General features: G+C 39.3%; 1 protein-coding gene across 1 annotated transcript in view; it reads right to left on the bottom strand.

The window, feature by feature from the left end:
• The window catches only part of LOC126355974 (uncharacterized), a 626,068-nt gene that overhangs the window by 282,729 nt on the left and 326,987 nt on the right, over nt 1-16,352 (bottom strand). The window lies entirely within an intron of this gene.

Raw genomic sequence — 16,352 nt, 5'->3', positions numbered from 1 at the left:
GTGACAATAATGGCGTGTGAAAAACGTAACACTAGGCTCCAAAGTAAACTGAGAAATAATAGTGACGACGAGCGTATCTTACCAGCACCACTGTGTAATGAATTAAGACATTCAAAGTAGTAATTTGGTAACTATGCATAGGGAAATGGAGTGGGCTGCGAATAATGGCGTAGGCAGTGAAACAATTAGTGAACAGAGAAGCATTATCATTCGATCGGTCGGCAACAGCTCGCCTCAGGATTCCGAAATGACAGGATACAATCTTGCATATACTGTAGATTCAGATTTTGGTTCCTCACCGTTTTCTAAAATAAGTCAAGACACATTTTCTTCTTGTTAAAATGTGAATGTTGCCGGTGCAACTTCACTGCCGAAAAGTACTGTTGAACATGTTTCAGTCACTAGTGCATTGTTCTTACAATTAATGCAACAAATGGGACAAAAGTTTCAAAAGTTAGACACAATGGAACAACACCAGAGACAAACACAGCAACAGTTACACAATGGAACAAAATCTTCGGAAATTAGACACCTCGCTTGAACAAACACATGATGATTTAACTAATGAGTTACATAACATTTAATCGAAATGTCAGAAAGTCTGTAACGACGTAAAGACACACATTTGTGAGAATTTTCAGCCTATTTTTTCGCGGCATGAAAATGCATAACAGAATCACGAAGCAGCCATAAAATAATTACACTATCTGATTAAGTAGCCGAACTTTCAGATCAGTTCACTAACTTATCTACAAAGGTAGATGATGATCTGAATGACACAAAACCTGTAGCCTTCACTGACACTGAAGAGTATGTACAAATTATAAAATTCAAACAGAATCAAAATCTAATCAATGCACAGTACAAGAGAGAAATGCGGGAAGTACAAGATCAGTTGGCTCAAGTAATACAAGAATTACATATTTGAGAGGACACTCGCGCCCCAGTACGGGAAGAGGGACATAGAAATACAGAACAACCACAAAATAATAACACAGGACATTCCGGAAATCATGAAAGAAATTGGCAAGGTACACTGAATTTTGAGATGGAACCGCCGAAACAATGTAACAATGACCGACATGCGACTCGCCGACATGATTATTTTGACTATAAGCTGTTCATTACCACACGTAAATTCTAAACAGTTAAGAATTCTGGCAACGACATTCATCCACAAGCGTGGCTTCATCAATTCTCTGATTGTTTTCCTCCCAACTGGTCATTAGAGAACAGATTAGAATTTATGTGTGGCTACTTGAAGAATGAACCAGCTGTAAGAATGTTATCGGTCATTCACAATTGTCACAGTGAAGGAGAATTTCATCATGCCTTCCTCTCTGTATATTGGTCTCAAGCTACACAAGACCTAGTAAAACATAGCATCATTATGATGAAACATTTCGAACAATCTGAATTTTCCAGTCTTGTGAAATATTTTGAAGACATGTTACATAAGAATCAGTATCTTTCAAACCCATACAGACCCTCGGAACTCATCCGTATTTGCTTAATCAAATTGCCTGAACATTTACGACATATTATTTTGGCAGGACGTTGCAAAGAGGACATTGAAGCTTTTCAGGGACTCTTACAAGAATTAAAAATTGACATTGTCAATCGCGGAACGCGAAAACAGGAGCACAACAATTACAGGTAACACCTATCACAATTCCGTGATGATAGAAATAATACACGACTTGTCTATTCGTACAACGTAAATCGTGACCAAAACAGACACCACCTGTATGACAACCGTTGGCAGAGTAGTAATAATTACAGGGAAAGATCACCTTTCCGCGGTAGTGACTATCACAGAGACAATCAGAGAAACAGACAATATGGGAACCAAAATAATTATCAAGGGAGACAGAATAACTTTAGACGCAACGGTCCTGCGCGCCGTTAAGATTCAGGGAGAAATTCACCACCACGTGACCGACAAGAAAGAAACTATGGAATCTACCGACATGACGACAGACGCTGTGATCGTAACGACAGACCTGAATTGCATCAGAACTGGCGGGATTCAAACAGGGTGGAGCCCTCTCGACAGGGTGAATTTGTAGAAGTTAGGTCTCCAAATCCCAAAAATGACGTGCGGCAACAATGAGACAGACATTGACTCACACCGCAGGCAGCCACGTGCGCCGGCTGGCTCGGCGAAAAGTAACATAGACGCTAACCTTGAGAAAAATTCCAGGATTCTTTACGACGTATACCGCATAATAATTGCTTTCAAGTTCAAACGCTGAGTACTATGAAGAGTAAAGTTTTACACTACGTTTCACATGTAAAACTGCTTATTGAAAGATAATCTCCTTTTTAAGTTTGTCTTTGCCATAAAATTTTTCACTTCACACAATTAGAACAATTTGTCACACTGAGAAACTGTTAACATTGAAATGTTTTGAAGTTAACTATCCAGTCTAGAACATGGGAAACATTTTTAAACAGAAATTACGAATGCATTGTTACAGTGAACAGACGACACAGTGTTATTTGTACTTTCTTGCTTGTTAGTTGTACGATTACGTAACGACTATAAGTCTTACATACTTAGAACATATACTGTTAATGAGATTTTAATGCAACATTTTGGTTTAGTTGAAAAGACTTTCTTTATTTGAAGTACTTTATGTGAGACCAAAGATGACTTAGCATTTGGTTTCTTTGATAGCTACACGATTATATCACGACGCTACTAATGTGTGACACAATTTACATTGTGCTTTTGTGGTGTATCTTTTTTATATCTGCACAGTTTTTCTGAATTCTTCTGGAAAGGAAAACATGCTTTAGTAATAACTTTGTTGTATAGCTACAATGAGGCAGCCTTTTCTGTAGCACAACAGTACGTTACAGTACAGCACTTACTTCATCACGGCAATAAGTGTAGTAACTACGATATCTATACGCAATGCAGTTCAGTTTTGTTTATCATGAGGTAAGTACATTGACTTCTGCAGAACGTAGCTTTCGGAGGACGATAACTACGACACTTCCACAGAGATTATCTTACAACAAGACGCACAGTTTAGCGCTACAGTACACGTATTTGAGTGATTAATTTTGTACTTAAAACATTTATTTTTTAAAGATATTTGGAGTACAATGATATAAAGGTTTTCCGTGATACATTTCATTCCATTGCTGTAATCTGTAACATCTGAGAATATAATTACATTACTCCTCAGGGGGTACACGCTTACTTTGTGTATCATGTGTATGGCAAGCACAAGGAGCCCTAGCTAATATGGTATTTGCTTATACAACTTTACACATCGGTACAATATTTCTCTAACACATAAATTACACAGCTATCTGATCATTTAACTGAGAGAGACAAATATTTATTTCACTACGTCACTGACAGATGTTTACGTAATTTCACAGTTGGATAACTTCACACTTACGAAATTGTATTTCGTCTGTACTTTGTGAAATGTTCATATTTTTTCGGAACTATTGTGATACTACGAGAGCTTTGAATGATGTATTTGGTATGGGATCATGATTTTTAAAGTACGTTTGAGGTAGATGACATTTTCGACATCAGTAGAGACTTTTTTAGGTTTTGAAATTATTGAAGGAAGCTACGACGATTTTGAGATTTGCCTGAGGTTTTATGATGTTATGATGACGATGTATATTACGCTGTTGCGGTATGTTTATGATCAATAAGCTGATGCTATATGAGGAATTTGATTATACTACATATTTATTATGATGAAATATTGAAGAAGTGTTGACGAATAAGGAAAGGAATAATGAGTAGTGGTTAGGGACTCTGGTTTGTGAAAAAGGATGTTGGGAACCGAGAATAGTACTTTAATAGTTATGAAATGTATGTACAAGAGTGACTGTATCACAATGCCTGCAAAAATTTTTTGGACGCTGTTATATTTATAGGATTTTGGTTTTACACATTTGTAACGCAAATTCTCGACCTGTGAAATTTTTATATGAGCCTGTCACTGTAGCGGAAACTGCTGTCGTAAATATTTCGGTATGAAACGTAAGTGACCGTGACGTAATGCGTTGTGAGCGTCCAGGTGTGCCAGCCGCCTTGAGAAAGTCATTAGTGTGTGCCTTTCAGAGGCACGGGTGGAGAAAAAAGGAGGCCATTAACCTCGCTATTGACATTCCTTTGTAGAAAGCATCGGAAATACCACGCGCCCAAACTTGAAAACATATGATTACACTGTGAAGCTCTTAATTTGATATTTACTGAAATGAAATGAGAAACATTTTATATCTGTTGTCTTTCTAGCTGAGAGATTGCTCATTTTGTTTAATGTCCAGTTTCTATCTGCATTGCAGCATTGGTTAAAATAAAATTTAAGAGATGTACTAATATCACTATTTTCTGTCTATAGACCCTGTAAAGAATCATTTTATGATGTACTTTCTTGGAAAAGAGAGCACAAAAAGACATTTCCCTTCGCAGGAATTGCAAAAATATTTTTTTTTTTACGATTTGGTAACTTATCTGCTAGCGTATGTTCTCGTGATGCATCACTCTAGTGTTAAGATGTGACATAGGTATTAAACATTTTTACTGTAATATTTTTTCTGCTTCAGCTTGGTCATGTTTAGATATAAGTTATTACATTTATTGCTGCTTGCTTTGCTTACTTGCATTTTTTTGTCATTGCTGTGTGTATTGTTTTGTGCTGCTGCATTGCCTCGTCCCTTAGTTTAGCATCTGAGCTCAGTAGGTTTAAGTTACTTAAGAGGGGGTAGACTATATAAGAAACTATGATGAATTGGTAGAAAAGCATTGAGAAGCTATAAGAAAATGGTATGGCCAAAAAAGTTGTGTACAGTGGAGAAAAACTATTTTTGAAAGAGGATATGAACAGAATACAGAAAGCATGCTTGGATAGGATTTTTTTTGGCTGGAGCAAATGTTGAAATCAGAGGGCCGATCTATGGAATGAAGTTTTGGGTAGAACTGCAGTACCAAATATTACCCTGAAAACAAATCCTGTCCTTTCCTTTTGTGTTATCCCACTATGTGTTTGTGTACCCTTGTGTATTGATTTTCTTCCTGTCTCTGTACTGTTTCATAGAATTTTTTCTCTTCTAATACTAAGCTACATTCACTATGATGAGGAATACTGTTATCCTCAAATATAATTTGCATTAATAACATGTTATTTACTTTGTAAAGATGTTTACACATTATTTATTCTGTTTTGTTCTAATGCTCATGTGTGAAGTTGATGTTTCAAAAGTTATTCTGATCTTTTATGTATGTACTTATGTCATAATTTTTGTAACACTGATGCATTTATTATTTCGATTCTTTTGTAAAGCCTGTATTACTTCAAATGTTATCTGTACTATTATGTTCTTTAATAATATATTTTGTACCTTTGTTATTGTATTCTCATGTTATAAAATTGTAATTGACACCAGTTCATCAAATTAAGTAACTTGTAAATTACATTTCACTGCACATGTTTCTGTTGGTCATAGTATATGGACAATATGTGAGAAGTAGGGACTGATAGTGTTTGCACGTGTGTTAATTATTCAGCAGGGGACTGGATAAGAGCATTGTTGGTTCTAAGGACATTTCAAACAAATTCTTTGTGATTGGACAAGTGGTGGTTTATGGACTGGCTATATTCTCCACAAGACTCTTCGATGGTGATTGTGCACCTGCACAGTCGCAACAGATGGCTGTTGGCCGTCTCTACAAGGTCTACAATGGGTCTGCACCTTTGGTGGCCCACCAATACCATACTCCCTACCAGGACTACAGTGGGTCTACTCTGTGATGACCTACCAACCAATAGTCTTCAACTTCGACTGACTCTGCCGTGGGTTTACTCTGTTGTGGCCCATTACCTCTCAGCATGTCAAGAGTAAGCCTGTCTTTCCGTTGGAAGCACAACACTACCTGTTCAAGACTGCATGGAAATCTACTACGTCCATGTGCATTTTCTTTTACTGCTCAGACATTGAGTAAAAACACTGCTATTTTACTGTGATGAACGATCAGGACTGTCTTTATGGACTGTGAGAAAATTTTCGCTTTTGACCAACATTGTATCGATAAGTGTGTGCATTTCATTTCTTTGTTATTGTAATTATGAAAAAAAATTTCAAATCTGTATTGGCCAATGCCCAAAACAATTCGTAAATTTTTTTTTTTGGGGAGCATGGAGGCTATGTAAGTAGGCTGTTTAGGTTTTTTTATTGGTAACGCCACGTAGCGCTCTGAAAATCACTGACTGTGTCGCATACAGTCTGTGGCTGGTTTGCATTGTTGTCTGCCATTGTAGTGTTGGGCAGCGGCAGCTGGATACTAACAGCGTGTAGCGTTGCGCAGTTGGAAGTGAGCCGCCAGCAGTGGTGGATGTGGGGAAAGAGATGACGGAGTTTTAAAATTTGTAAGAATTGATCTCATGAACTGATATATATCATGACTATTAAGGTAAATACATTGCTCTCTATTAAAATCTTTCACTTGCTAACTGTGCCTATCAGTAGTTAGTGACATCCATAGTTTGAATCTTTTAGTTAGCTGGCAGTAGTGGCGCTCGCTGTATTGCAGTATTTCGAGTAACGAAGATTTTTGGTAAGGTAAGTGATTTGTGAAAGGTATAGGTTAATGTTAGTCAGGGCCATTCTTTTGTAGGGATTATTGGAAGTTGCGTTAAAAATATTGTCAGTTTAAGCACAGTGTTGTATAATTGTTCAAAGGGGACGTTTCACCGGCATACATGATGTATGGTAATTCCCATCTATTCGCTCCATAAATTCAAGGTCTTATTGACGCTTCACTATCGATTATTGGCATTTATCGACCCATGTGAGTAAAATATGGTTATGGAAGTTAGACGCTACAGACGAACCACTCCATGTCGTGTGATGGTAGCAACTTCAAATGAAAGGACTGAGCACACCGTGGGATGTTCTCGACATTTGTGGCAGAACTCCATCACTTGACAGCCGACACGCGAATTAGCTGCGTCCAGAGCTCCACTGAGTGGCTCACCACCAGGCTCTAACAACGGCAGTACTCCCTCAAGTGCGGCGCAACCATCGTGGCGAAAACAAGAAACACGCCAGCGTCCGCACGGTCATAAAAAATCACGACTTGTTCTAGCGTCTGTGAGTGAGTGAAGGCGATTTGCTGACTGTGTAGTGATCAATATTATGCGACCTTAAAAACAGATAAGTGGTTTCAAATTGTATTTTGAATTAAGGCAGAGGCTTGTGAACAGTATTTTCCATTTGTTTCATGTTATTTCCCTGAAGTAGTCAAGAGAAACTTAGAAGCACTATTTAGTGTTGATTAGAGGATTAATTTTTGTTAATTTTTGTTAATATTTGTTAATTTTTGTTAATTTTTATTAAATTTTCTTAATTTTTATTTCAGTTGTTGCATTGCGGCATGGGTGGTCTTTCACCAATATTGTGTCAATGTTACCTGTGTGGCGCAATCAGGACGTCGACGACATCGGGGTCCTCTTCTAAAATAGGATTCACCTCCACAACCTTCTTAACAGAGATGAGGCAGAAAGACTCTTTGAGTGATTGCGAGTATGGTAATGTTAACATTGTCGATTACAAAGAAGTATTGCTGCAGATAGATACTGCACAAGTTGATACAACTCCTTTATTGAGCTGTTAGATCCAAGTGAGATTACAGAGAATTAGGGTCGGTGAGTTGTGAGATTTATTACTGTTTACTATGCAGTTACTGAAGTACCGGAATGAATCACACACGAGTGGTCTTAGATGCACACATTCTGGTAGCTACTGGGCCCCTGAGCCTGTTTCAGTGTTACTATATGATCACTCGGCTTTGCAGCACAGGAAACAAGTCCTCAGTTATAACTTCGTTCTGTCATTTACTGAAATCCTGAAGTATTAGTCGTTGAGACAGACATTCCCCTTTCAATACTGTTCCAAAAAATGTGCAGTATCTGCTCATCTCGCAGTTGTTTTGCGTACCCAGAGTCTACCCACCGGCTGCATGTGGCTGAAGTGGATAAGTCTTCATCTGGTCCTCCGGCGGCGTAGCCATTCCGTACGCTGAATGCTCCGTGCTCAAACTGATTAGCCATCCTCCTCTTTATTGATAAACGGCCTCTTCTATACCTGGTTGCGCACTGCCTTTTCGTATGACCTCAATAATGTACATTAAGAAGTTTCCAGCATTGATACCGTATTGACCACTTTGGCTGTTTCTTTGGGAGAATTCCACCAGTATGTGACTGCCTTAGTGCTAGATTAATCTGTTGTCGCACGTTGTGTGTGTCAGTGGTATATTTGTTATGTCTTATTTTACCTTCTCAGTGTCTTGGGGCTTTCTCTAGTGTCTGTGCTGACTGGTTGACTAAACGACGAGTGACCTCCTGTTTAAATTGACATTATTTTCTCCAAATATCCTGTTAGCTGTCCTCTTTTTCATGTACTCCTGCGCGACAGGACACTTAACACAATCATCAAGTAGTTCTCTTTCTGATGTGACAGTTACTTAAATCTTTAAATTATCTCAGATGTCATGTTCGGTATTGTGTGAATAAGATAAGTGTTTGGTTTTCGTAGGCTTGCGAAGATTATTTTATTCAGTCGTGATAGCTACGTTGTTAATTTGGGGTAACTGAAGTGGAGCTATGAAAACAACTTAATTGATTGTTAACTAGGAGGTTTATCTCGGTTATCAATGGTTCTGTAATAGTGTTAGAAAAAGGATAGTGAATATTTAATCTTCTGAGCCAAACTAGGGGTTGAGGCTAAAGATCTGGAAAAATGGACGTAGGACCGAAAGAGATGACTCAGGGATCGTTGTTTGTGGATTATCGATTCACACAATGAATGAAAAATGTATGAGTCCGTACACGCAAAATATTTCTAGCTGCAGTCGGAGACGAAAACACGGAGAGGTACAACCGTACAGAGACCCACCGTCTCAGATAGCTGTAAACATAAAATCCATTAAAGAACATCTGAAGAAAAGAAATTCCTAATAAGATAAAAATGGTAACACAGAATAAACAGGTGTACACAGATACACGAGGATCCGAGGGGTCAATAATGCAATGACACAAAGCAGCAGGAACAAACAGAATCCTACCAGAGTAACTAGAACCAATGGGAGAAAAATGAGCAACGAAACTCTTCTCTGAGTACATCAAGCAGAATAAAATGTCTGTTGTATGGAACTAAGGTAGTCGCCGCCCTGAAATCGAGGAAAACAGGGGACAACTCCAAACATTTCAAATCAGTTTTCCTGTTATGCTTTGTTTATAAACTAGTTGAAAGAATAACTATTTTTGAATACATTTTCGGAGCAACCAGTGATCAGTGTTATTACTGATATTTCCTATCAAAAATAGCCTTTATCACAATTTTTTTATTCCAGTGACCGGTTTCGACCAAAACTGTAGTCATATTCAGAGTTAAAAGTTAAATACGAAGTTTGATCAGAGGGCTACATACATTAAAGAAAAGTATATAAAGCTTTAAAGCTGTTGAACGATGATTACGAATGAGAAAGACTCCTTCTGGTGGTAAATCAATAATGGAGAAACCAGTGCACGTCTTATTATATATACTTGACGCTCTGCCCTCTTCTGACAGAATGATCACATCGCTAACCATTGGGTTATGGGTCGAATAACGTCAGATTTCGTAGTTAAAAGAACATTCACAAAAATATAAAAATAAACATATATAAAACTTAGCTTGTTCAACAGCTGTTGTCAGTTAAGAAGCGTTGAAAATATGTAAACATGTACTTTAAATGAACAGCACATGGGTAGGTATGTTAGTGAACCATTTGGAACCACTGGTTGCCATGGTGAGTTTATATGCCGTCGCAAAGATGGGGCAGAAGGCTTCTTTCGGCTGAAGCTGTTGCAGGGACGATAGGTAAACTAGTGGTTGCCATGGTGAGGATGGACGCCATTCCAAAGATGTGATATCAGACGGCTTTCCACTGAAGTTATTGTAAAGTCGATAGACAAACTAGTGGTTTCCATGGTGACGAGAGACACCGTTGGAAAGATGCCTGCTGCATGTTGTTGTGAAAGTCGAATGGCAAACACTGTTAAGTCAGACGACGTACTATTGAATAGCTACATGTTTTTAATGAAACGATAGACGTTCTGTCTGGGCTCTTTCTAATGAGGCTGCAAAAATCGTTAACAGCCGTGTTGTAGTACATGCTGCACTGATACGGTTTCATGCTGTAATAAGACTTCCATTTATATAGATTACTCAGTACATACTAATTAATTCTTACAAATCAATATTACGAAAGAAAGTAATCGAGAGGGCATAATACTTGTGCACAATTATGAAATATTGTCTATGAAGTTCCTATGTAGATTGCAATTTTCACATGTGACAATTTTTAAGGCATCTCAGAATGATTCTATGGATCAAGGTGTTGACCAAATATTGATTTGGTACTTGTAGTACTAGTAGTAAGTTCCTTGAAACGTGTTGGAAAGTTACGGCCGGTTTGGCCAGTGTACTGTTTCTCACAGTCGTTACATTGTATTTTGTAAACGCCTGACTTTTGGTACATATTTGATTCCCCAATTGTTTGTTTCAATTTCATCTGTAGCGGATTATTGGCTTTGAATGCACTTGTATTCTTAAATAATTTATGTTATCTGAAATAGGTCCCATGTATGTCATTTTTGTAAATCTCTTCTTAGAATTAATAACAGCGTTATTAGTTTGCTGCAATTTTTAATATAACAGACCAACTTGATGAGCATCATAATTGTTATCAACTGCTATTTGTTTTATGGTATCAGTTTCATTCTAGATTGCATCAGGTTGAAGAGGTAATTTCAATATCCTACATATAATGGTTTTAAAAGATGCTGTTTTGTATTTTAATGGATGACATGATGGAGCGTTTATTATTACGTCAGTTGTTGTACATGGAGCCGTTCAATTATTGTGTAGATTTGTGGCCTTCAGCGAAATTTTAATATATCTTAAACTAATGTTATTGTCTTGCACTTAAGACATAAGACTGTGATGCTTATGTATGTGTCTTCTGCCGAATATCGCATTCAATAGTTCAAGATAAGGCCTTCTGCTTCTTGATGGAAACTTCTGATTGCTCAATATGGGACCTCCAGCCAAGTTCCATTAAAATTAAAGTGCTGAGGCCGTCAGCCCATTAGATTGAAGATTTAGAAAATATTCTTGGGTGAAACCTCCAGAAAAACCTTGTATTTCAATTTTTGATTAGGCCTTTTTCTTCCATTTTAAGTGTGGCCTACAGCTGATCTGAAGATACCCAACGAGGTCGATTGAAGTTTTGAGTGTTTTGCATTGTTGTTATATTATTGTGTGTTGATAAATAAACTTCGTATGTTCAGTGCAACTGACATGAAATAATTTTGAACTCTTTCCAAAAGCTAATACGCTCTGCCCTCCTAGCACAAGCATTTCAGCTCTGCAGGGGGAGGGAGGGGGGTGGGTCCGAGGGAGTGTTCCGCTTGCAGCTACTTAGCTATTGTCCTTGTTTTCGTTTGTTGACCTGCCAGTCTGTTTCATTTTGGCATGTCACCAATGGGTTGATGATTAAGGGGGGGGGGGGGGGAGGTTGAGCCCTACGTGGCTCATGTTCATGCCATCTTTATTTAATATCTTGTTTTTACCATACCGCTGCCTTGTTGTTGTTGATGATGTTGTGGTCTTCAGTCCTGAGACTGGTTTGATGCAGCTCTCCATATCACTCTATCCTGTGCAAGCATCTTCATCTCCCAGTACCTTCTGCTACCTACATCCTTCTGAATCTGCTTAGGGTATTCATCTCTTGGTCTCCCTCTACGATTTTTATCCTCCACGCTGCCCTCCAGTACTAAATTGGTGATCCTCTGATGCCTTAGAACATGTCCTACCAACCGATCCCTTCTGCTCATCAAGTTGTGCCACAAACTTATCTTCTCCCCAATCCTATTCAATACCTCCTCGTTCGTTATGTGATCTTCCCATCTAATCTTCAGCATTCTTCTGTAGCACCACATTTCGAAAGCTTCTATTCTCTTCTTGTCCAAAATGTTTGTCCATGTTTCACTTCCATACATGGCTACACTCCACACAAATACTTTCAGAAATGGCTTCCTGACACTTAAATCTATACTCGATGTTAATAAATTTCTCTTCTTCAGAAACGCTTTCCTTCCCATCGCCAGTCTACATTTTTTATAACCCCTCTACTGCGACCATCATCAGTTACTTTGCTCCCCAAATATCAAAACTCCTTCACTACTTTAAGTGTCTCATTTGCTAATCTAATTCCCTCAGCATCACCCGACTTAATTTGACTACATTCCATTATCCTCGTTTTGCTTTTGTTGATGTCTCTTATATCCTCCTTTCAAGACACTGTCCATTCCGTTCAACTGCTCTTCCAAGTCCTTTGCTGTCTCTGACAGAATTACAATGTCATCGGCGAACCTCAAAGTTTTTATTTCTTCTCCCTGGATTTTAATACCTATTCCGAAATTTTGCTTTTGTTTCCTTTACTGCTTGCTCAATATACAGATTGAATAACATCAGGGAGAGGCTACAACCCTATCTTACTCACTACCCAACATCTGCTTCCCTTTCATGTCCCTTGACCCTTGTAACTGCCATCTGCTTTCTACACATATTGTAAATAGCCTTTCGCTCCCTGTATTTTACCCCTGCCACGTTTGGAATTTGAGAGTATTCCAGTCAACATTGTCAAAAGCTTTCTATAAGTCTACAAATGATAGATACGTAGGTTTGCCTTTCCTTAATCTTTCTTCTAAGATAAGTAATAAGGTCAGTATTGCCTCAAGTGTTCCAGTATTTCTACGGAATCCAAACTGATGCTCCCCTAGGTCCGCATCTACCAGTTTTTCCATTTGTCTGTAAAGAATTCGCGTTAGTGTTATGCAGCTGTGACTTATTAAACTGATAGTTCGGTAATTTTCACATCTGCCAACACCTGATTTCTTTGGGATTGGAATCATTATATTCTTCTTGAAGTCTGAGGGTATTTCGCTTGTCTCATGCATCTTGCTCACCAGCTGGTAGAGTTTTGTAATGACTGGCTCTCCCAAGGCCGTCAGTAGTTCTAATGGAATGTTGTCTACTCCGGGGGCCTTGTTTCGACTCAGGTCTTTCATTGCTCTGTCAAACTCTTCACGCAGTATCGCATCTCGCATCTCATCCTCATCCACATCCTCTTCCATTTCCATAATATTGTCCTCAAGTACATCGCCATTGTATAGACCCTCTATATACTCCTTCCATCTTTCTGCTTTCCCTTCTTTGCTTAGAACTGGTTTTCCATCTGAGCTCTTGATGATCATACAAGTGGTTCTCTTATTTCCAAAGGTCTCTTCAATTTTCCTGTAGGCAGTATCTATCTTACTCCTAGTGAGATAAGCCTCTACATCCTTACATTTGTCCTCTAGCCATCCCTGCTTAGCCATTTTGCACTTCCTGTCGATCTCCTTTTTGAGACGTTTGTATTCTTTTTTGCCTGCTTCATTTACTGCATTTTTATATTTTCTCTTTTCATCAATTAAATTCAATATTTCTTCTGTTACCCAAGGATTTCTTCTAGCCCTCGTCTTTTTACCTACTTGAACCGCCACTGCCTTCACTACTTCATCCCTCAAAGCTACCCATTCTTCTTCTACTATATTTCTTTCCCCCATTCCTGTCAATTGTTCTCTTGTGCTCTTCCTGAAACTCTGTACAACCTCTGGTTCTTTCAGTTTATCCAGGTCCCATCTCCTTAAATTCCCACCTTTTTGCAGTTTCTTCAGTTTTAATCTACAGGTCATAACCAATAGATTGTGGTCAGAGTCCACATCTGCCCCTGGAATTGTCTTAAATTTTAAAACAGGGTTCCTAAATCTCTGTCTTACCATTATATAATCTATCTGATACCTTTAAGTATCTCCAGGGTTCTTCCATGTATACAACCTTCTTTCACGATTCTTAAACCAAGCGTTAGCTATGATTAAGTTGTGCTCTGTGCAAAATTCTACCAGGCGGCTTCCTCTTCCATTTCTCTTCCCCAATCCATATTCACCTACTACGTTTCCTTCTCTCCATTTTCCTACAACCGAATTCCAGTCACCCATGACTATTAAATTTTCGTCACCCTTCACTATCTGAATAATTTCTTTTATTTCATCATACATTTCTTCAATTTCTTCGTCATCTGCAGAGCTAGTTGGCATATAAACTTTCATTATTGTAGTAGGTGTGGGCTTCGTATCTATTTTGGCCACAATAATGAATTCACTATGCTGTTTGTAGTAGCTTACCCGCATTCCTATTTTCCAATTCATTATTAAACCTACTCCTGCATTACCCCTATTTGATTTTGTGTTTATAAACCTGTAGTCACCTGACCAGAAGTCTTGTTCCTCCTTCCACCGAACTTCACTAATTCCCACTATATCTAACTTTAACCTATCCATTTCCCTTTTTAAATTTTCTAACCTACCTGCCCGATTGAGTGATCTGACATTCCATGCTCCGATCTGTAGAACGCCTGTTTTCTTTCTCCTCATAACGACATCCTCTTGAGGAGTCCCTGTCTGGAGATCCGAATGGGAGACTATTTTGCCTCCGTAATATTTTACCCAAGTGGAAGCCATCATTTAATCATACAGTAAACCTGCATGCCCTCGGGGAAAATTATGGCCGTAGTTTCCCCTTGCTTTCAGCCGTTCGCAGTACCAGCACAGCAAGGCCGTTTTGATTAATGTTAAAAGGCCAGATCAATCATCCAGACTGTTGCCCTTGCAAGTACTGAAAAGGCTGCTGCCCCTCTTCAGGAACCACACGTTTGTCGGGCCTCTCAACAGATACCCCTCCGTTGTGGTTGCACCTACGCTTGGGACAACAGTACATTTTCAGGCAGACAAACTTTCGAAATTACAGTAGTTACAATTGTCATCAACAGATGGCGCTGCAGTCTGGGAAACAATATAGTAAGATATTTTCCACATATCCACCATGCGTAGCAATAATATGGCGTAGTCTCTGAATGAAATTACACGAAACCTTTGACAACGTGTCTGGCGGAATGGCTTCACATACAGATGAGATGTACTGCTTCAGCTGTTCAATTGTTTCTGGATTCTGGCGGTACACCTGGTCTTTCAAGTGTCCCCACAGAAAGAAGTCACAGGGGTTCATGTCTGGCGAATAGGGAGGCCAATCCACGCAGCCTCCTGTATGTTTCGGATAGCCCAAAGCAATCACACGATCATCGAAATATTCATTCAGGAAGTTAAAGACGTCGGCCTTGCGATGTGGCAGGGCTCCATCTTGCATAAACCACGAGGTGTTCGCAGTGTCGTCTAAGGCAGTTTGTACCGCCACAAATTCACGAAGAATGTCCATATGGCGTGATGCAGTAATCGTTTCGGATCTGAAAAATGGGCCAATGATACCTTTGGAAGAAATGGCGGCTCAGACCAGTACTTTTTGAGGATGCAGGGACGATGGGACTGCAACATGGGGCTTATCGGTTCCCCATATGCGCCAGTTCTGTTTATTGACGAAGCCGTCCAGGTAAAAATAAGCTTCGTCAGTAAACCAAATGCTGCCCACATGCATATCGCCGTCATCAATCCTGTGCACTATATCGTTAGCGAATGTCTCTCGTGCAGCAATGGTCGCGGCGCTGAGGGGTTGCCGCATTTGAAGTTTGTATGGATAGAGGTGTAAACTCTGGTGCATGAGACGATACGTGGCCGTTGGCGTCATTTGGACCGCAGCTGCAACACGGCGAACGGAAACCCGAGGCCGCTGTTGGATCACCTGCTGCACTAGCTGCGCGTTGCCCTCTGTGGTTGCCGTACGCGGTCGCCCTACCTTTCCAGCACGTTCATCCGTCGCGTTCCCAGTCCGTTGAAATTTTTCAAACAGATCCTTCATTGTATCGCTTTTCGGTCCTTTGGTTACATTAAACCTCCGTTGAAAACTTCGTCTTGTTGCAACAACACTGTGTTCTAGGCGGTGGAATTCCAACACCAGAAAAATCCTCTGTTCTAAGGAATAAACCATGTTGTCCACAACACACTTGCACGTTGTGAACAGCACACACTTACAGCAGAAAGACGACGTACTGAATGGCGCACCCACAGACTGTGTTGTCTTCTATATCTTTCACATCACTTGCAGCGCCATCTGTTGTTGAACATTGTAACTAGTGTAATTTCGAAAGTTTGTCCGCCTGAAAATGTACTGTTGTCCCAAGCATATTGCAACCAACGGTGTATTTCTATCGCTGCTCGTTTAGTTTTTATTGCCGTTTCAAATATACCGGTCATTTTTGAAACACCCTGTATGTAAGAGCA

Source organism: Schistocerca gregaria, chromosome 3, assembly GCF_023897955.1.
Source record: "Schistocerca gregaria isolate iqSchGreg1 chromosome 3, iqSchGreg1.2, whole genome shotgun sequence".
Taxonomy (NCBI): Eukaryota; Metazoa; Arthropoda; class Insecta; order Orthoptera; family Acrididae; genus Schistocerca; species Schistocerca gregaria.
This window is presented reverse-complemented; position numbering and strand designations above follow the sequence as displayed.